Source organism: Episyrphus balteatus, chromosome 1 (genome assembly GCF_945859705.1).
Source record: "Episyrphus balteatus chromosome 1, idEpiBalt1.1, whole genome shotgun sequence".
Taxonomy (NCBI): domain Eukaryota; kingdom Metazoa; phylum Arthropoda; class Insecta; order Diptera; family Syrphidae; genus Episyrphus; species Episyrphus balteatus.
Window position 1 is genome coordinate 122,455,042 of NC_079134.1, and position 23,021 is coordinate 122,478,062.

The 23,021-nt window shown below is 32.5% G+C and overlaps 1 protein-coding gene across 1 annotated transcript in view; it reads right to left on the minus strand.

The window, feature by feature from the left end:
- LOC129914743 (protein N-terminal asparagine amidohydrolase) overlaps nt 1–17,159 on the minus strand; it is a 124,170-nt gene extending 107,011 nt beyond the window's left edge. Inside the window, exon 1 of the mRNA XM_055994105.1 lies at nt 16,902–17,159. The gene's annotated coding sequence lies outside the window, so the exon portion shown is untranslated. The remainder of the gene's footprint in view (nt 1–16,901) is intronic.
- Between the last annotated feature and the right edge of the window lie 5,862 nt (nt 17,160–23,021).

A 23,021-nucleotide genomic window follows, 5' to 3' on the forward strand; every position in this document is an offset into this window, starting at 1 on the left:
TCAAAACCGATAAACTTCACTTGCGATTGTTATCGTCGTCGTCTTCGTCATCAGAGGGGAGAATAGAAGAGCAAACGAAGTGTTGATGGCTTTTGAAATGTGAAAATAGGGTTCGAGATGATTATCACCTTCGCTGCCGTTTTCAATAACGGATGCAATCAACTTAAAATTTTCAATTGCTTTTGGTGGTCTGGCAACCAAAAACAAAAACAAAACAAAAAAAAAACGGTCACACAGAGTGCACAACTGCGGTCTAAGTGCGACCATTAAATCACCTCACCTCGCATCAAATAGGACACTCGCGAAGCCAAGAGAATCAAGACGAAGAAGGTTCCTTCTTGATGGTTTATTTCTCAACGAGTTGATCCAGCAAATTGTGTTTCTTTTATTTCACAACCGATTACCCCAGTCGAAGATCATGTATTTTCCAACAACTGGCAACACTCACAACAACAATTGCACAGCTACCACAGTATACAATATCCCAGAAACAAAAAATGGGAATGTTGTGGTTTTTTGTGGTTGCACTGGAATCGTCGCCTTCGTCGACGTCAGCATTTCGTCGAATGCAAATCGATCTTTTGTGCAATCATTTGGCAGACACTTTGGCCCTAGAATTTGTTGCTTCTACACTGGAGACCTCTGCGGTGAACCCTTTGGATACGCGTCGGGTGAAAGCGCAAGCAACCCGTTCTAAGTTTTGATTTCCTTCCAGACAACCAAAACTGTGGTGTATGATTTTCTGATTTACACCTATTTGTGTTGATTGAATCGTGCATTGCCGTAAAAAAGGTCTGCTCATTGGCGCATATAATAATCAAATAGAAATAATGATTGGTTCGGTCTTTGGTTTGGTGTTTGAAATTGTATTCCGGCCCTGATTTTATGCAGAATTTGATTGGATTTTGGAAAATAAAGTTGATGTGTTAATAAAGAATTGTAACACAATTTGTAGCACATTTTAATATGAGGATGATCTATGGTATGGAAACTAAACTCGAAAAAACTTCCTCTTTTATTTTTAGACATGATTTAAAATAGCTTTGAAGATTCTCAAACTGTGAAACGATTATCGTCTATTAGATTATCATTTTCAAAATTACGGAATGATCCCCCAGATTTAAATTGAAAAATTGATTTAAAAATACTCTCTAAGGTACATTTGCAATTATACATTAAATGTTATTTATCTTTGCAAGTACAGCAAGTTATTTTATAATAACATAAGAACAATAAGAATATTGTTTTTGGTGAACCGCCGAAAAAAAGACTCTAACGTGATAAAAAAAAATATATCGATAAGATCTTTAAAGTATTTTTTTTTATGGAAAGATCTCGTTCATGCAAGATGTTGCACCTTATGACAAGCCCCTTCAACTTGGTGTTGGTTTGTCCAAGACTTCATAAATATAATGCTTTCTCAATCTCCCACTATTGAGCAAATCAATCAATCTTCACTACTAGAATGCAAATTGAAATGTGCTACATATCGTTCACCTAATCCACGTTCAATAAAATAAGTTACTTCATCGATTTTGTTTGGTAAGCTTACCCAATATATGTATTTCATATAATGTTGCATTGAACTCCAAGAACTCGAATAGTTGAATCAAAACAGGTCGAGCAATTTAACTGATCAGGACCTCGGTTACATTCTTGCCATATCCCATCTTGCCAATGGTGTTGTTTTTGTGTGATTTTCGATCGTTCGTGTCAGTTTATCTTTCAGAAATTGATTATTTGCTCTTGCACACTATGATTACGCCTGTGTGATGGATAAGTTGCACCGTGCTGGTTGCCAATTGACTTCTTTATTGGTTTTTCTTCAAATTGCTGATATCTTCTTTGGAAAGACAAAGGGCGCAGGGAGTTCTTTTTGAACAATTTGTATGAAAATCATCTTCTCATCAAATTTCAATTTGCATCAAATCGCACTCATGGTTGTTGCCGCAATTAAATAGGAACTTCCGATTTCAAAACCGACAACATTGTTGGGAAACATCATCACCATCATTGCTGATTAATTTAAACGACATATATGGCGGCTATACACGGAACATATTGCGTTATTTGTTCTTTTTTGTTTTCTTCTGTACTGATGAAGATGATGATGATTATTTCTTAGCTCTCCGTGTCGCACCCATAATTCTCTGGTCGGTTATTGAGATACTTTAAAACAAAACCTACGCCGGAAGCATTTGATTTCATCTAATTTAGGAACAGATCAAAGTGTTAATTACTACAACCGGTACGTATGTACGTCCGTCCGTCTGTTTTTCCGCTTCGTTTTGGATGTTGCGAGTTAAGGAGACAGCGAGTCGGACAATTGCCAGGCGTAGATACTCTCATCCATTCAATTAGTTAAATTAGTCATTGATTTCAATGAGATGGTCACATTCGAGATGCAATCTTTGAAATGCTTGCCCGCCCTCTTGGTGCCTCCCAGCTGCGAGGTACTACAACAGTGGTGATGACTTGTAAACAATTCAGTGGTTGATGAGTTGTGCACATACAATACATACATACATACACCCTTCTAGCCACTTCGATTGCGGTCTATCAGATTGATAATACTATGTCTGTGGCAAAAGTGCAATTTAAATTGAGCAAAACATAGTCAGTTGTAAAGGCTTAGTTGAGATACAAGATGTATATCTTTGAAGAGACTTACATCAGGGCGAATGTAATTAGTGTCCAGAGTACAGACAGAATTAATACAGGCTTGACCGCCTTGTCGCCGGTCGCGACATCGGCAATGTTGGCACTAGTCCGCTGTCAACCAGAAGCTGGAAGGATGTTCATAATAATAATTATTATCGAACGCATGTATCTTTTTTTCTCTCGTTTTTGCGATAAAACTGACGCGAGCCAATTATGATTTCCGTTCTTTTTTTTATTTTGTCATATTACTTGGAAGCTAATTTGGTATAAAAATTCTTAATTAAGTTCTTTTAAAGTTGTAATTTTTTAAGAGCCGATGGGAGTGATCTAATAGAGCCTAGTTTCTACTTAGTCAAAAAAAAAAAAAAAATATTTTGGAGAACAGAATAAATCAAGAATTCTTAAGGCGGGTAAGGTATTGAATTTCGTTTTACATTTTTTTAAGTGTATGCATAATATCTCAAGAAAGAATATTGTGTCAAAACTTCAAGATTAGAGCAGCCAGTCGTTTACAAAATTTCACATCATTAAAAATTTTCACATTAGCCTATTCAGCTACCTATGGATATACTTGAACAAACTAAACAAACTCCAAAAGAAAATAATGTTTTTCCTTTGTTTTATACGCTGATGAAAATGACAATCGATTTCGTGCTTGCAAAGTGTTATTTCCCCTTAAATGACCATTTTGATAATTTGCAAATGCGTCAAAACGACAACATTTTCAAAATATTAACGATTTTCAAAAAAAAAACACATAGAAATACCCAATATTGGTTTCAAATGCAGGGTATTTTCTTTTTTCAAAGGCGTTCATTTGCGCAAAGCGGTTGGCTAATATTGAATATGCGTTGAATAAATGCGAGAGCTTAAAGTGACAAATTCTAAAAATGATGATCACTTAACTGTAAGAAGAAAGGACAAGCAAGCAATTCTCTGAAGAATTTTTTTTTTGAATTGAATTTCTTTATTGAGTCTTTTAGGTTACAGTTGCTGTCTTAGTCTAAAAATAACAATTCTTTACTACTTTACTTAAGTTAAACTGGCGGCTATAGCAATTCTCTGAAGAATGAACACATACATTGACAGTCAATAGAATAGGCAAACCGGCTTTAGTTCCGAAAAAAAAAATAAACTCCGAATCTGTTCCACATTTTTACTAATGAACAGCTTTCTGAAACTTCTAATCCACTTAAATGTTTCTCTTTTCATATTCGTTTAATGACTCACATCCATGTCCTTCTAATGTAGACCGTGAACGGCCAAATATGATAAGTCCATTAAATTCCGTTTACACGGAAAAACCTTCATGTCCTACAACGATAATGTGGAATTTATAACCTACCTCATTTTTTCCGCCCATTTAAATGTTCAGAAATTCAAAACTAATATGCTTCAGAATCTAATTTTAAACCCTCCCCTAATTTCATAACGCTCCCACCTCACTGTGTCAATACATATTAAGGGTAGCCGAAAGTCTTTTAATGAGCGTAGAAACTTAAAAAAAATTTTTTTTTTAGTTCTCGTGGTCACATTAAAGTCCATTTTGCCAATTTTAAATTATTTCTCAATTGTAAAGGTAAGTTATCCTAAAAATGTAAATCATAAAATTTAGGAACTTAAGCGTAGTACATACTTCTGGTGAAGAAAATTGAATCTATGTATGCGCTTAACGACTTGCTTCACAAGTATATGCTTGGCTTTGACTGAAATAATAAATAAAACTCTAAAATGTATCTTATATATTTTTGCTTCTCTTAGAAAGTTCTTTTAATTTGGTTTAATAGCACTTTTGGATCGTATAAATAGTTCTTATTTTACTTTCTGTTGTTATATATTAAGCTGATGCATGCCTACCCTCATTCAATTAACCCCTCATTATACTGTCCATCCAAAAGGGTAACCGCAATAATTATTACTTAACATCTAAAAATTAGAAATATATATTAACACTAAGATGCACGCATATGAACTATTGTTGTTTTTAGTGCATTCAACAAATTATCACCCCTATGTCTATATATTCTCTAACTCTTAATGTACACTTTCAGACAATGCACTCTATGATCTTATCAATAAATAAATTTTTGTTGTTCTCTAATCAAATCACCATTAGCATCTACGATGACCATTTATTTCTAGTCCTAAGCAGAAACCATTAACCAACACCAGAGCTTACTCTTTTGCCCTCCCTTTTCTCTATAGTTCAACAGTAGAAGACTTGTTACGATAGATTTTCCAGAATTTTATTTAATTAAATCATTTGTCGAAAGAGTGTCGCTGGGTCGTATACGCGGTTGGCGGTACATACCCTCCTCCTTGTGTTTTTTTTTATGGGGTTCTAGCATTGCGTTTCATTAAATGGCCGGATGATGAATGACCCGTACGTCCAACGGCCACCACCGGTTCAACATTATTCAGTTGCTTGTTGTTTGTTTCTCAATTAAGGGACTTTCTATAAAAATTCACCCGTCATTTTACAAGCAAATTAAAACAAAACATACCTAACAAAAAAAAAAAACTTACTTAACTTTACGACTTGAAGATGCTGGATTTTTTTTTAGTGAAAAGATGATGTTTCTACAATCATTGCGGTGTGTTGGTCCATTATTATCATGCAATTTGTCATCGCACCCGGTTTATGGCATTTTAATTACGCTTCTCAAGGTATCTTAGGTCAATTTAAAGTAGGAAGAGAGAAAAGTTGCACTTTGTACGCAATAGTCTATGATGATGACTTGATTTTATGGTAGGGTAGTATACAAACTTTTTATTGTGATAACTTCTTTTGTAAAAATACACATAGTATGAGTTATTGTAACTTGGTATTAGTTCTTTAGCAGCCGAAGTAGGAAGTAATGTCTTCTGTCTAATTTCTATATGCTCACTTTAGCTTAACCTTCAAATTTATCATCGGAATCTTTTAGCTACTATTAATTAGGAGTGGTCTGAAAATTAGTTTGAATTTCTTCACATCGATCTAAGTTTATAAGTTGGTACTACGAACTAAATATGTACGTCTAAAATGGTTTTGTCAATAAATAATTTTTTAATAAACTACATTCTTATTGGATTTGGAAACGTCCTCCAATACATGCCGCAGAGGAATGTACTTCTTGTATTCACAAAGAATGGATCGGCGGAATGAATAGATAACAATAAGGTATCTCTTGCGCAAGAAAAGCTATTAGATTACATTGACTGTTTTAAGATGGGTGCCGGACGTTGAGAAAAGCAAGTCTTTAAATTCCACCTTAAAGAAAATTTTTCTTGACTTGATTGTAACCTTTCAAATGTTATCAAGCTATCCAAAGAAACCAAAGCGCACTGCAGCTATGCATATCAATTTTCCTTAGAAATAGACAAGCTACTACGGTAAATTACCGAATGAACAAAATAAATGTTCAATGTGTGTAATTTGTGATAAAATGAAAACTTTTGATACTCACCAAAAAAAATTAGATTTGAATAATTCAACGACTTGACAATAAATGATAACGATGTTGACTTAAATCCGAAGTTGAATTCAAATGATATGAAAAATCTATAATTAAAATTCTGTTAACCTTTTCATATGCAGGTTTTATTAACCTTTTAACACTTCCCATATCTAAAAAAATATGTTTTAATGGATACCAGCGTAAGGTTTAAGGATTAAAAGAGCTGTTGTTGCAAACTTACCAGAAATGTTTTCAATATTAATTCAAATTCAAATTTAGATTTATTGAGACTTATTTTTGATAAATCTAATAATATGTTAATTCAAATTCAAAAAATGTAAATGAGCTTTTATTGAATTAATTATTTAATTTTCTTTTTCTTCAGAAAAAAAATGATCAATTAATTCAAAGAAAAGTGATGTAAAAATTTATTTTAGAAATTAAGTTGCTTTTCTCATTAAGGGTATTCACGTAACGAGATAATTTTCTACTTTGTAGAAAAATAGAAAATTCCGCAAAAGGTTTAAATGAACACCCCAGCAGAAAATAATTGCGTAAACAAGGGAAACAAACAGCTGTTTGTTAGTCGTCAAATTCTTCTTCTTCTTCCTTTTTCTCGGCGCTGTTATGATCTCGATGTCGAGGGGATCATAACTATCCCACGTAACTGCTTCACACTAGTGATCCGCCTGTGGGGTTCGCCGGGTTGACCTCAGAAATCGGCGGGAAGCCTCCCGGTTTTGTATTGTTCCATTTCTAAGGCCAACTGAATGCTGGTGGTTTTGCTTTTGCTTGTACCAGGAGTTTTTAGGCCTACCTTTCTTTCTATTTCGTGTTGGAACGTTGTATGATATTGCTTTTTTGACGGGGTTCTCAGGATCTCTCCTTTGAACATGGCAATACCAACTGAGTCGGTCGTGTTCAATTTTTTGGGAGATGGTGTTTTTAACATGAAGGCTTCCTCGGATCTTCGTACTTCTAATTCTATCAAGCTTTGTTACTCCTGCTGTCATACAAAGCATCTTCATCTCAGCTGCCGTTAACTTACTCTCATACTTTTTGTACATTGTCCAACATTGTGAACCGTATGTGAGTGCTGGACGCACAACTGCGGTGTAGAGTCTTCCTTTCAGCTTAGAGGGCATTTTTCGATCACAGAAGATGGCAGAATTTTCCCGCCACTTCATCCACCCTACGCTTACGCGATGATTGATATCGTCATCACAAGTACCTTCGTTATTTATCATAGACCCCAGATATTTAAACTTTTCACACTTGGGAAGCACTACACCATTCAAATAAATGTCAGGAATAGGCCTGTGTGGATCAGAAAATGGGCAGCATAGGTATTCTGTCTTTTTCGCGCTTATGCGGTACCCACTACCTTCTAGAACATCCACCCATACATCAAGTGCTCGTTGCAGGGATATCGGGTCTTCACTTATGATGGCTCCATCGTCAGCAAAGAATAACTGATGCACTTTTGGGTCCGTCACTTTGCCTTCAAGCAGGTAATCAAGAACGGTAATAAAGAGCAGAGGACTCAAGACGCTTCCCTGGTGTACACCTACTGTGATTTCGAATTCTTCGGTGACTCCAGCTGCACATCTTACTTTAGTTACTGCTCCATCATACATGTCCATAATTATCCGCACATAGGTTTCCGGAACTCCTCGTTGTCTGAGGGCCACCCATATCAGATCTCGTGGTTGTCGATCGAATGCTTTTTCAATCAAAAAGAAAAAATGTTATTTGCTCAAAAAAAATAATATTCACTTTTCAATATTAACATATTTTATTTGTGTTTATCTGAATAATAATACATAAATCGCGTTCAAAAAGATATTCCAGATACGGGGATCCCAGATAGCCTATCCGATAGGTGATTGAACACACCCAAAGTTTATGAGATTTTTTTTTCTACGGTTTCTGCTTCAAATTTGTGAGATAAAATTCTATGATTTGCGGAATATTTTTCCCATACAAATTTTGACAGCTCATTTCTACCGATAGAAAATTCTACGGTTTCTATGGGTTTTCCGCGTTTACGTGAGTACCCTATTAATTTTGTCACACTTTTTATAGCGCAACAAACTAAAATGTAGAAAAATGTATTCTGCTCACAATTGGATCATTTTATATAATTCACATAGATTAATTCCTGGAAGTTATACAATTAAGATACGAAATCACAAGACATAGCCGAAATAATATGTAACTTCAAACCAGATGCACAGAGAAAAGCTGTCAATACTGACCAGCAAACTAAGAAGCATTTGACCTAAAAAACTGGACAAAATTATTTAAGACCATTTTTTGGTTGGAAACTAATAAATGCACATCGTCACTGTTTAAGAAAACCGGCATAACTAAAAAATCCTGTTTTTTTAAGATTTTTTTTTTTAGATTTTTGATTCATGCCTGTTTTCTAAAACAGCGACGTTATGATTAAATATAAAAAAGTATATTTTGGAAAAAATAGCTTCTCTATTCAGAAAATTTTAAATTCGGTCTTTTACCAGTGTTTGAGGGTAAATGCTCCTTAGTGCAGCAAGGAATTGGTATACCCTACTCTACACTGACGATTAACTCAAATAGGGCACATATTGGGTGTAGCCAACAGCTATTATACGGTTTAAATGATAACAAAAGACGAAACATTATAAAGGTCCATAGTTTGTTTTTTAAATAGCAAATTCTTTCTATTCTTTCTAACTAGTGACCTTCTTTGGTACAGTATAAGAAGGAACTCAATTCATTTGTTATTTTTATGATTTATCTAATACGGAATAAAATTAAATACTAGATTTCGCTCCTTAATAAGACTAGCTTAGACCTAGAAACAAACTTTATTTAAGAAAAAGTTATGTAATTCATTCTTTTACAAATATGCATTGATGTTTTAAAGAAAATAGAATGCAGTCAAGTTTTGAAATTCAGCTTTTTGTATTTTTTACATTATACATGGAAGGCATTCGGCATTAAATTAGTATGTTTTTAAAGATAAAACCAAAATTTGTAGTTAGTAAGCCATTGGCCCATTGCCTTTTTGAAATGATTTCGGTTTCTGTTAGTCAGGGAGACAACAATATTCAGTTTAAAATTCTAAACATTTGATGTCCTGATTTATCAAATGGCCCCACTCGTGAGCCAAAAATCAAATCAATCAAAATTTTTAGATATTATACACACTCCGGTGCGTTCACAAGTGTGCTGTGTATAAGCCACTTGCTCCATAAAGTTTTTGCTATCAAAAATATTGATTTCTTGGCAGTATTTCAAAAATTGTTCTGCATAAACAAAATAACTGCAAGTCATCAACATCACAATCATAATAAATGTAAAATAACTATCATCTTAAAACTGCGTTACACCACTAAATTTTTAGTACACTTCGAGGAAATATCAAATCTGATCGTAAATATTACCTGCAATCATGCCTTTTGGCAATTTAATTAAATATCTAACGGTGATCCGATATCGAAAAACTTACCATTATCACCATTATGTCTTCCCGCACATTAATTGAGTATATCTTTTCCAATAGATTCCTTGGTCAATACTAATCACGGAAAAACAGAAAAGCCCATGGGCTCGATTCGAATCTCATCATTGAACATTGAGTTGAACTTCAATATACCTTTTGCATCTGTTGGACTCAGCATAAACTTCAGCACCGACCGCGGTCGTACTTATGGAATGTTAGAGATAAACCGCACAAAAAATTGATCGCTTATTTGTTTTGTTTTAGTATTGTTTTTTTTTTTTTTTTTAGTTGCGATCGAACACAACAACCTATCATTTCCTTTTTCAACCAAGATCATCTGAGCCTCCTCCAAGCAGGTAAGAATGAGAAAAAGATAGATTTTCATGTAATGAGTTTTTATTATCTACGATAATAGTTTCCTCGATACAAAGAGTACACCATTGTGTAGATAGGTTTTTTACCTGCACAGTGCCCATAGATTGTATAGTAGCGAAGAGAGAACTCCAAATTCCAGGTGTGCTTAAGCCAATGATTCTAATATGCTTGGATTAGATTAAAGAGAGATTTTGTGTGTGGATGTGGAAAAGAAATTGACCGAAATAATTTTGTTAAATGTAAGAAAACTAGCACTCATAACGCCAAGCCTATGTGCGTGAGATATAAACTGAGCTTAGATGAAACGTGAGGAACTTAACTTCCTGGTTTTTATTGATCAATGATGGTCAGGGCCGCATTTAGACATGTTGTGGCATACAGTTTGATCAATTTTTTTATGAAACATTTAACTTGATTAATATTATATGTGATAGTTTGATGTGGTAAAAAAAAAATATTTATGTTTTTCCAGCTAAAAATGTTGTTTGACGATAATTCGACCAAGTTCTTTTGCCAATTAAAGCAGATATTAGTCAAAACGAAAACCTTCACAAATGCTGCTTTTTTAGTTACTAAATATTAACTTTTTTAAGATATTCAATTTTTTGTTTTTGGTTAGAGAATTTATTGAGCAAGAGGTCATACACTAATTTTTGAGTTTTGATTTTATTGGAACAGAGTATAAATAAAAAAACAAAAGGTTTCTTGGTGTTACCAGTCGTCCTACGCACTAATCCATTCGCCACTGGGTACTAAATGCTACTACAACATATTATTAATTATATTATACCAGATATATTAGACCAGATATACATTAGTAGCTATCATGGAATTGCATCACTGAATTTTTTTATTTCCGATTTTTGTATAGTTTTCCGGGCCGTTTTGCCGAAATTTGAAGTTACCCACACCCTAATAAAATGCTTAAACCGGAAATGTAATCGATTCATCTCGGTCTCGGTTACTTCAAAATCTGCAAACAAAATTTTAGAATTTTGCATTTTTTCGTATTTTGAAAGTTGTGTAACTTTTGAGCTAACTTATATTTATAAAACCTTAAATAATTGAAAAAGAAAAGAGAGAGAGAATTGGGGTTTGAACCGTAAAAGCTTTAATTACTAACAAAGAAAAAATTAAAAAAAAACAGGTATTTTAAAAAAAATTTCCACTGGCCGAGCAAACCGGAAGTGTATTTATTAAACTTAAAATTGAAATATGAAACCACGCATATTATTTACAAAATTGATTTTTGGACAAGAAATTAGCATTTAACTAGTTTCAATATCCGAGATTAGTTTTTCTTTGATTCCACCACAAAGGATCCACCAAATTAAGGGACGTAATAATTTAGCAAGTTCTTTTATGGAATAAATTTAAGCACATTTTTAACCCTCTGTAGGCACACCTCTTTTTTGCAAATTTGGTTTATACTTTTTCATGAAGCTAGAACTTTTTTCGGTTCCAAGTTCATAGAATAACGGATGTAATAGAAAAAGCATTAGAAGAAAAACAAGTCTGTTCAGCTATTTTCTTAGATGTTGCTCAAGCCTTTGACAAGGTTTGGCATGAGGGACTTGAGTACAAACTGCAAAGGGATCTTCCCAGACAGTACTATGAAATATTAAAATCGTACATCTCAGACCGATTGTTTAGAGTAAGGTACGATCAAGAATATTCGGAATTGAAGAAAATAGAAGCCGGTGTACCACAAGGAAGTGTCCTAGGTCCTACCCTGTATTTACTATACACAAGGGAAATCCCAGTTGGGAATCACACCATAATGGCTACTTTTGCAGATGATACCGCAATTTTGGTACCCGACAAATGTGTCTCTAGGGGAGCAGTAAAGCTGCAATATGCCGTCGACACAGTCAGAGATTGGACCGAAAAATGGCGTATCAAACTCAATGAAACAAAATCTTCACATATAAACTTTACAAATAAAAGATAAACAATATTCCAATATTCATTAATAATCAAGCTGTACCTTACGCCAATACGGCCAAATACCTTGGAATGACTTTGGATGCAAAGCTAAAGTGGAAAGAGCACATCAAAAAGAAAAGAGAAGAACTAAACTTGAAATATAGAAAAATGTACTGGTTACTTGGTAACAACTCTGATTTATCAACCCAAAACAAAATAATGCTGTATAATCAAGTACTAAAGCCTGTTTGGACCTATGGTATCCAATTATGGGGCTGTACAAAGAAAACAAATACCGAAATCATCCAAAAATTCCAAAACAAAGTCCTTCGTGGAATAGTTAATGCACCCTGGTACATAAGAAATAGCGATCTACATCGTGACTTACAAATAGAAACGGTTACAGAAGTTGTTAAAAAATACGCTGTATCCCATAATCAGAGACTGCAATGTCATACCAATTCTGAAATGGTGTCCGTCTTGAATACAAGAAACCATATTCGGAGATTAAGAAGAACCAAGCCTCATGAGCTTATGGTCTAAAAAAACATGGGAAAGTATTAAAAAATGAAGCTAGAACTTTTTTCGGTCTCACTATTTTATAGAGAATCACATATGAAATTGATATAGAATTTTCCGAAGAATTCGAATATTGTATTCGCAGTTCCAAAAAAATGTATTTTCACCCTAAAAAAGACACTTTTTTGTGACTACTTTTTATTTTTGTAATGCCAAATTCGCACCCGTGTGCCGACAGAGGGTTAAAGCAAATAGTTCCTCGTAGACACAACTGGAGAGTATTTTCTACCAATTTTGTTGACTTCAAAGCACGATTCCGAATTTTAAATTCTTACTTAATTACTTCTGCCAACTTATCAAAATAGATATAATAGATAATATAGATACAAAGGAAAAAAAAATATCCCAAAGGCACATGTACAAAAAATGGTTATCATTATCAGAAAATGTATAATACTCAATTTTTTGGGGGCCCCTATATTTCGGAGGCCCTGTTACATGGATACAGGTGGTACAGCGGTAGCTACGTTACTGTTAACAACACCTACGGAGTTAGTGAGCTATCCTAGACCCAAAGTTACTTGATTGATGTCCTCGGACAGCATCCGGTTCCAGTCACCCTTAGATTTGGTCCACAGTTTAGTCTGATGCACGATAATGCATGATAGAGGGGTTTGAGAACATAATCAAGATTTCAATATGCCGACTTTGGATTGACCACACAGAAATCCGGATTTGAACTCAATAGAACATGTCTAGGAAATATTGAAAATATGCATTCGCGACCGAAACCCACCTCCAAGTAGTCTTGATCAACTGAAAACTGCAGTAAAAGAAGTGTTACAACAAAACCTTCAAAAGTTAATAAGTGGAATGAACAGACGACTCACCAAGTATTGAATAAAATTACACTGGTCAACAAGATTTTTGCCACAACAACCAAAATATTCTTTTCTAGTAGTTTTTGATGTGCTGAATCCGAATTTGCGAGTTTATTTTCGTGGTTTGTAAAGTGGTAATTTTTGCGAAGATTTGTTCTTCTCAAATGCTTACCACTTCTGACAACCCGTTTTGCCGTCGTTAAACTGCATTTCATACCGGTTTTCAGCTTAATTTTTAGCGCGAAGTCATGCTGTTCAGATCATTTCACATCTATCGGCCAATGTTGTGGCTAAGCAACTTCGATTGTAAATGTTGTTTCTATACCCTTGGATATTGCGCAAATAACTGCATACTAAATTTTAACTTGTGTTAATTTTTGTCCCAATGCATCGTTGATTTCGGCCTAATTCAAAGACTTCTTTTATTTTCGCCATTTTTTCCGCACCTAATGATTTTTTCCGACCCGTTTTCGTCCTTAGAGGTTATACACAATCAGATTTATTTTATTACGAATGTAAAAAAGATGTACCATTGCAATAAATACCAAGCTAGGCTAAAAATAAGATGGAATAAAATGTGGACGTATTCAAGTGACCGGCAGTGTAGGTACTATATATTAAGTTATGCATTCGTACAAAAAAAAAAAGTTGAGATATCATTTTTCCATGACATTACGATGGTAGACAATGCCAAAAAAGTGGGTCCCGGAAGTCCGTCTGTCTGTCTGTCAGTCTGTCTGTATAAGGAGCTACAGCCTAAACGGATGGACCGATTAATGTCAAACTTGGTATGTAGGGTTATTTGGCGACTCTCCAGAGGGGTTTTTGGAATTAATTTTTTTGGACCAAAAATAACGGTACTTGTCATATACCGATTTTAGTAAAATTGAAATATCTCGAAAACGGCTCTAACGATTTTGTTTAAAAAATTCAAATGTTAGTTTTAAGCTAAGGTTTATCTTCCAATGAAAACATTTTTTTTGAAAATCATTATTAACGGTACCTGCCATAGAACCGTTTTTTTTTTTTCAAATCCGATTATCTCTGAAACTGCTTATTCGATTTCAACGAAACTTTTTGTGAAGAAGCATTTATATAATTTAATTATAAGCCAAAAATAAAATTTTGAAAAAAATAAATTTTTGGATTTTTAAAAAAAATTTGAAAATTTTTTTTTGAAAAATCAAATTTTCGAAAACGGGACATTGAATTTTTTTGAAATTTTGTTTTTAGATGTTGATTAGTGATTTCTACAAAATGGCATACCAATTTTATTTAAAAACTTTTTTTCCAAAAAATTATTTATAAGAAATTAGTTTTTTAAAAAACGGCTCTAACGATTTTGAAAATTTTTTTTCTAAAAATGCATCTTAATATATCAATCAAAACTGCATATGTACTTCTATTGGAGGGCAATTTAATTTCAGATTTTATTTTATTTTTTTAAAAAACGAATTTTATTTTTTTTTTTTTTCAAAGGAGATGGCACATTTTTCTATGGAGCTTGGGCCCAGTGTGTTCACTAACGAAATTGGTATCAAATGAAAGGTGACGGTAAGCACATTACGTGGGTAAAATATTTTCAAATTCGTTAGTGGGGTTTTGGAGATATTTGAGTTTGAAGTTTCGGATTTCACAATCAAGATTTCAGCTAATTTTTCGAACAATTAATCGTAGAATGCGTAATAATGGGTGTACAGAAATAATATTGGTATCAAATAAAAGGTATTTCTCTTGTCTATAAATCTGTATCAAAAGTTTTTTTCTTTGTTAAAAAAAAATAATACATATTAGGTATTTACTTCTCAAAAGGTGATTTTTTTAAGCGAGGCATTTGGCACATCGAAATATCAAAATATTCAGTGGTGACATGCACTTTTTTTTGTAATTTTTCGATAGCTTAATGTGTTACCTTTAATTCTATATATAAAATAGTTCTATAAAACATACAAAAACCTTATAATAAGCAAAATACACAAAAACGCGCTGAAATATGCCTATTAAATAATAAGAATAGAAACTATAGTTCAGTCAATGGGGAAAAATCTGGAAAAAGCTATGACGTCAGCTAAGTTTGAATGCAGTATTGAAGAGGGGTTTATCCCAAGTACAAATCTCAGATTGCGTATTGTTGGGTCTTGTGGGGCGACCGCCATTTTGAAAAACGCATTTGTCTCAATATCTCGAGAACGACTGGTCGGACAGAAAACTAGAAAGAACTTTTTAGATTAGAAATTAGTTAATCTTTCTTTTTCTAGTACATCATTTTTCTCTAGGAGTTATAATTTCAGAGTTACACTACCGAAAATTGTGTGTTTTTTGATATTTTAAATATTTTAAACAACCCTTAGAGTTAAGTACGGAATTACTGAGAATGAGATACTTTGCGGTTCTGTTACTCTGAAAGTATAACTCCTAGAGAAAAATGATGTACTGGAAAAAGAAAGATTAACTAATTTCCAATCTAAAAAGTCCTTTCTACGCATTCTACGATTAATTGTTCGAAAAAATAGCTGAAATCTTGATTTTGAAATCCGAAACTTCAAACTCAAATATCTCCAAAACCCCACTAACGAATTTGAAAATATTTTACCCACGTAATGTGCTTACCGTCACCTTTCATTTGATACCCATTTCGTTAGTGAACACACTGGGCCCAAAAATGTGCCATCTCCTTTCTATATAAAAAGTCTTACAAATTTAAGCAACTTTAACTCTAAGAGCAAGTTCGTGCGACCCAGTCGTGCATTTTATTTCGACTTGCTAAACAAGAAGCAAACACAAAAAAATACACCAACGAATTTCAAAGCCATTTTAAATAAGATAGGTACTAAAGAAGAAAAAAGTGTGCGTTAATTTTGAGCAAAACAGGCAATACAATCAAGGCTAGAATACCAACTCTGCCTTGAAGTTGAAAAGCGAACTTCTAATCAGTATTATACTGTCCCAACCCAACAGAGTAATTCCCAACTGATTCTGTGCGTTTTTAGGAGTCTAAATGTAAATGCCCAGTTTTGTTAAGTTTGGAACTCGCAGAATCACAACAAACATCTTCAAATTATGATACTTTGATCGAACATGCATTAGCCCTCAATAAACCTATCTTCTAGCAACTTACATATCTATATAATGTAACTAAAATAGATTATCTATGTTCTATGTACACAATCGCTGGCAAACAATTAGCAAAAGCCGCCAGCCTAACCACAACTTCATCCAGTGTAATTTTTTGCAGAATTAATTGTTCTTTTCTTATTTGATTGACATTTAATAACTCAGAATTAACTAAAGTTGATATTTTTTGTTCTTTTGTTTAGACTTTACCTTTTGTTATGAGGTGACCAAGAACAAGAATCAAGAATTTATTATTCTAGAAGTTTAATTTATTGCCAGCATGTTTTTTGCAAAAATCAATTCTTTATAAACTATCAAAACATGGACAAATTAGGACGTAAATTAAACGAATTTTGTGGTCAATTTGTCCTATTTTGTATGGAAAACATTAATAAAACAATTATTATATTTATTTTAGGTTCCAACTTTATATATTTCAAACTGTAAAAATGCAATTTTTCATAACAAAATCACCTAAAAAAAACACATTTCACTCACCTGAAATTGCAATTGTTGTTTGTACGTACAAAAAATATATAATGCCTTTTTATACGATAGGCACACTTGAATTCATCACACAAATGGTTACAAACACAAAAATAAATAAAATATTTTGCAATAAAATTATTAAAATTTCTATTAATTATAGAAAAAACACATAAAATTATAGATTTACACAAACTTTTTAATGAAAAAACAAAACAAATCTTCCAGAAGAGAGCAAGCGACCGCGATGTGTGAACTTGTTGATTAATCAAAATTGACAGTTATTTGCAGAAAAATGACAGCTGTAGTTTTGAAGTTTGTCTGTTTCGGAGAGTTGACGTCAGTGGTGGAGAATAGCAATGCATTGGGTTGTGTAATGTGCTAGATTTGAAAATGGTTTGGTTCTAGGGAAATAATTTTTGATTTCGAATTAGTCAAAAGGTGATGCTGTACAAAGTACTAAAAATATGATGTTTCCTATATCCGGTTGCTGACGGTTGGATTCAAAATTCAATTTGAAAAATGTTTTTCATTTCAGTTCGTTAGAAATTTGAATGTTTGTTTTTTTTTTTACCGAAATCCGATGTATTGTATAGTAAAGTAAATTGATTTAAAACAAAATACTTGCTATGGAATGAAATTGACAAAGAAAGCTTAACACAAAAAATTATTTTTGAGAATAAAGAATAAAAATAAAAAAGTGGATTTGAAGGTTGTTAAAATGGTTTGAATGAATAGAAAGCATCAAAAATTTTCATTCAATAAGTTGGCTTTTTTTCTCAGTAACTTGTTTCAGATAGATATATATATGTATATATTTTTTAATACCCAATTGTTGGTGGTGGAAAAAAAAGATAAATGCTTAGCAACTTTTCAAGATTTTTATGTTATTCAATGCAAGTCCTTCACATAAATGTACTCTTATACGAAAATGCTTGTTTGTTTAGAACCAAAATCGAATTTTAATGTTCTTAATTCAAATCGGAAGTAAATAAAAATTTGACCTAACGTTTTTGAAATATAGAACTCGAAATGAGTTTTCATCTTCGAAAAGGGACGACTTATTTTTTTTTTTACTTTGGATCCGAATTATATGAATATTTAAATCTATTAGAAAAGTATATATTTTGGTTCAACGAAGAATTAAATTTTCCTTTTTGATAAGCATCATTGCAATTGTTTTTTACTTAATTTTTCTTATTTTTTTTTGTAATATTGATGGTAACAATTTTATACCAAAACAGCCATTTCGAGTAAGAGTAAAAAAACAAATTTTTAGTATTCTTCATACTTGTACCAAATTTCACAACTTTTCGTCAAGAATTGGCCGTACAATTGAATATTGGAGCCAAAAAACCAAAATATGAGATCAAACATTTTTTAAGTAAGTAGGTACATTGGGCACGTTCAAAGAGCTAACATAAAGCTATCGGATAGCTTTTTGTTGTTGTAAACAATGTTAAAAATTAGCAAGGAAACGAACCATTTTCTGTCAAAAAATAATCTGAAGGTATCCCAGAATTTATGGTATACCTCAGGTATCCGAGTGATCAGCTGATATACATTTGGCTTTTTTTTATTTTGATTACTTTTCGGGGGATTATTCAGCTTCAAAATAAAGAAAAATTGCAAGAAATAAAGTCAAAGCGATTGTGCAAGTACTATTCAACAATAAAAAAAATGTAATTTGCTCAAAAGAAAAAGTTTCCTCATCTCAATATTTACATATTTTTTTAGTAGCTGCTTGGGCAAGCTATCTGGATACGTCTTTGTTCAAAAAGATATTCCAGATACGGGTATCCCAGATAGCCTATCCGATAGATGTTTTAACGTGCCCATTGAGAAGCTTTTCGAAAAAAAAAGAATTGTGTGGGTTTTCTGGAAAAGCATACAAAATTATTGGAAACTCGATAGGGTAGAGTTGCCTAATTGCGGCCGTCTCCAGTAGCCGGCCACCTTTCAGAAAAATCGTTATAACAAGTGATTTCGTAGGATTTATTCCAAATTTTTGATCTTATGCTGTTCTTTTAAATGTCTTTCCTTAAAGTTACAATAATCTTATTATTCTTGTTTGTTAGTCAGTCTTCTTCGAAAAAATAACTTTTTGTGCCGTGATCCAATCAAGCAAGGTTTTTTTTATAATTTTACTGCTGAAACCTACTATCGTAATTAGTGCTTTAACACTGAGTTAATGCTTTGAAATGTTGTTATTCTTATTAAACATATATTATTCTTCAATTAAAAAAGGGTTTAAATATAGGAAAAACATGTAAATTTTGTTAATTTCAAGGGGGGCCGGAGATAGAACACAAACAAAAGCTTTGAAATTCAAGGATTTTCTGTATTCGGCCTCCTTTTATTAACAAAAGTTTAAAAAATGGAAAAAATACATACATTTTTGAATCATTTGATGTTATTACTTATTAATATTCAAAATTGTTTCTTAATTCTTAAAAAAAAAAAACAAAAATTTAAATAAAAAACATTCAATTTATTTAAGCTTGACCTAATAAAGTCAAAGGCCGGAGATAGGACACTAGATGGCCGAAAATAGGGAACAAAGGCTGGATTTAGGAGAATCGGTCTTTTTTTGAAAACCAGAGGTCTTCCAAGCCACATCTTGACATTTCACCCCCCCAGCCTGGGGGAACGTTATAAGTGAAAAACGCTCCTAACCTTAAAACAAGCTGCTTGACCTAACTTCCAATTTTTGGCTTGGAAGACCTCTGGTTTTCAAAAAAAGACATTATTAGCCTTAATATGAAATTAAATTCGCCTTTTTATTCGATAAGTTGTAAGGGGCGCAGCGTATTATTTGAGACTTTTTCGCGAATTATTCGTAGTTTTGCATATGCTTTGGGTCATTGCACAGTGGTACCGGTTTCTAAGAAGGGCGGCCATAGGGGATTATAGTTAGGATAGCAAAAAAATATACTTGAATATGTGTGAGAATATATTTTTTTAGCAATAAAAAATGAATTAATTTAAAAACAATTGTTTTATAAAGTAATCTTGTATATATTTAATAACAAAATGTACAAACAAATGATAAGTTATTTTTTTTTATTATTTATTTGGTTTTTTTTTTCAATTTCAGTCATAATTTTTGTGTTACATTTCAGATTTAAAGCTTGCTTAATATCATATATTTTTATAAAAATATGTGCAAAAACTTAAGGAAAACATAAAAACTCAAAAAAAAAAAAAAAAAAAAAATTTTAAAAAGTTTTAAATATGAGAAAAATGGGTGAAATTGAAACAATGAGTGTGAAAGAGTCAGTAGTACCCCGTCGCACTTATTCGCAGACAGATTCAATTGTTTAAGAAACTACACATGCTAGAGAAAATGTGTGTATATGAATCATGTATTTATATTGATGACAACATATACTACAGTCAAAGCGTCATTTGACCTTGCGCAGAGAGGCACTGTCAGTTTTTATTTCATTGATCGATAAGGGTATATTTAAAAGGCTTAAACCAAATTTCTCACCACCTGATCATTCTTTTTAGCGGAGTTATTCACAAAAATGCATTTTTTGGGATATTTTACTTCTAAGCTAATATCTTTGCTCCAGATTGTCGTAGACCAAAAAATAAACATACATTCTCTTCCTTATAATATTTTCTATCGTTGTATGTAATTTCATTGTATTTGAGTGAGTAAATACAAAATGGCAGCCATTTAAAGTCAAATTCTTGCTGTTAAAAAACACATTTTTGTCATTATTTCGAAAAAAGCTTATTTGACATTTTTCTAATTTATTTTGTAGCCCTATTCATGTCCTGCATTTTACAGAAAAAATCAGCTCTTTATCACCAAAGATGGCCGAGCAATTGATAAATGAACGCATGCAAAACCGGTGCGAAAACACCCAAAAATATCGTTTTTTGGGAATAACTCGGCTTCAAAGTGTCCTACGACAAAAAATAAAGCTATTAATTGTTCGTTACAACATTTTCTATCGATTTGGTGTACATTATTTTTGTTGAAACAAATAAAAAATAAGTTATATTAAGTCAAAGACTTTTTTTTGTTTAGCAAACTTTTTCCTTATTATTTTATAAACAAATGCCCAACGAAAAACATGAGACAAATCCTCTTATAACAAGAAACAATGAAAACAACCCCTCTCACTGAGAACTATTATTCGACTTATAAACAAGAGAAATTTTTTTAAATTTTCTTACGGAATGATGCTTTCTTAAAATTATAATAACTCGGCTCGTGTGGGTCGTAGAGAGCTAATTTTTTTTTTAAATTGTAGATAATTTAAAGGGCTACAATAGTATTTTATTTTGTTAGCCAATACTTGCACTGTTTATAAAATAATAAGGAAAAAGTTTGCTAAACAAAAAAACGTCTTTGACTTAATATAACTTATTTTTTATTTGTTTCAACAAAAATAATGTACACCAAATCGATAGAAAATGTTGTAACGAACAATTAATAGCTTTATTTTTTGTCGTAGTACACTCTGAAGCCGAGTTATTCCCAAAAAACGATATTTTTGGGTGTTTTCGCACCGGTTTTGCATGCGTTCATTTATCAATTGCTCGGCCATTTTTGGTGATAAAGAGCTGATTTTTTCTGTAAAATGCAGGACATGAATAGGGCTACAAAATAAATTAGAAAAATGTCAAATCATGATATAAGCTTTTTTCGAAATAATGACAAAAATGTGTTTTTTAACAGCAAGAATTTGACTTTAAATGGCTGCAATTTTGTATTTACTCACTCAAATACAATGAAATTACATACAACGATAGAAAATATTATAAGGAAGAGAATGTATGTTTATTTTTTGGTCTACGACAATCTGGAGCAAAGATATTAGCTTAGAAGTAAAATATCCCAAAAAATGCATTTTTGTGAATAACTCCGCTAAAAAGAATGATCAGGTGGTGAGAAATTGGGTTTAAGCCTTTTAAATATACCCCTATCGATCCATGAAATAAAAACTGACAGTGCCTCTCTGCGCAAGGCGAGGCCCTTTTTTCCGACGCTTTGTCTGGAGTAATAGTTAAAAGTTTCGGTAAAGTGAGAAGAAAAACAAAAGTATGGAATTTGAACCTGTCCTTTTCTAGTCTGTTTTTTATTGAAAATTTTAAATAAAATAGAATTGTAAACTCTTTACATAAAGTACATACCTTCAACTTTAAGTTCCATAACAAAAAAAAAAACTTTAAAAATAATTTTAACCGAAAAATACACTTAAAAGTTTAAGTTGATTCGGGACCAAAAATAAATCATTGAAATCAGACTTTTTTCGACAACTTTTCATTGTCGATATGAAAAGTTCCGTTATTTTCTCAAAATGTCTGTTATGCTATCTTAAAGAATAGGCTTTTTATAACAAATATAACGAAAAATAACGTCATTATATTGACATCGATATTTCGGCCTATCTCCTACTACGGAACCACTGTGCATTGTTAAGAATCTATGAGGCTCTTTCCAAAAAACCGTTTTGTATTTAAATGCTGATGACTCTTATTTTTATTTTATAGTGAAAAAGTTCCTTAAGTCATCGACCAACATACCAAAAAAACCAGACTTTATGAAAAAACTCACCTTCATCGCTTCTAACACTAAAATGGGCTGCATGACAAAACTGCCAGACTTTCATCCGGAAGACCTCTAAATTTTGATCGCTAATAATATCACCTTTAATTTGACACCAATATTGTCTTTTAACTCTTTGAGATGCACAATGCACTTTACCACGCCAATCGTGCCATGATACGAACGGGAAGACCTGTGGTTTTCGTAACTACTAATAGCCCTCTTTCACTTCCCATTTGAAATTTTCTTTTTTCTTTCTTTTCAGTGGCCGCCCGCTCTACTATTAAACCGAACAAATAATCGGGCAGCAATAAATGATTCACTTGATAAAGAACACAAAACAAAAAATAACTGAACATGAAAAATCACAGGTATCAGAGAATCATCCATATATTTTTTAGTTAAACTTAAAAAGGACAAAATGTAACAAAATTAACTTATTTCTAAAATAGAATTAGATACCTACTCTAAGTGTCAATTTACTCACTCTCCACTATAGTTAAAGCCGCAATTGAAAATTTAAAATCTGTAAGATAGCATTAAAATTTTAAAATTTCTTCTTTTAA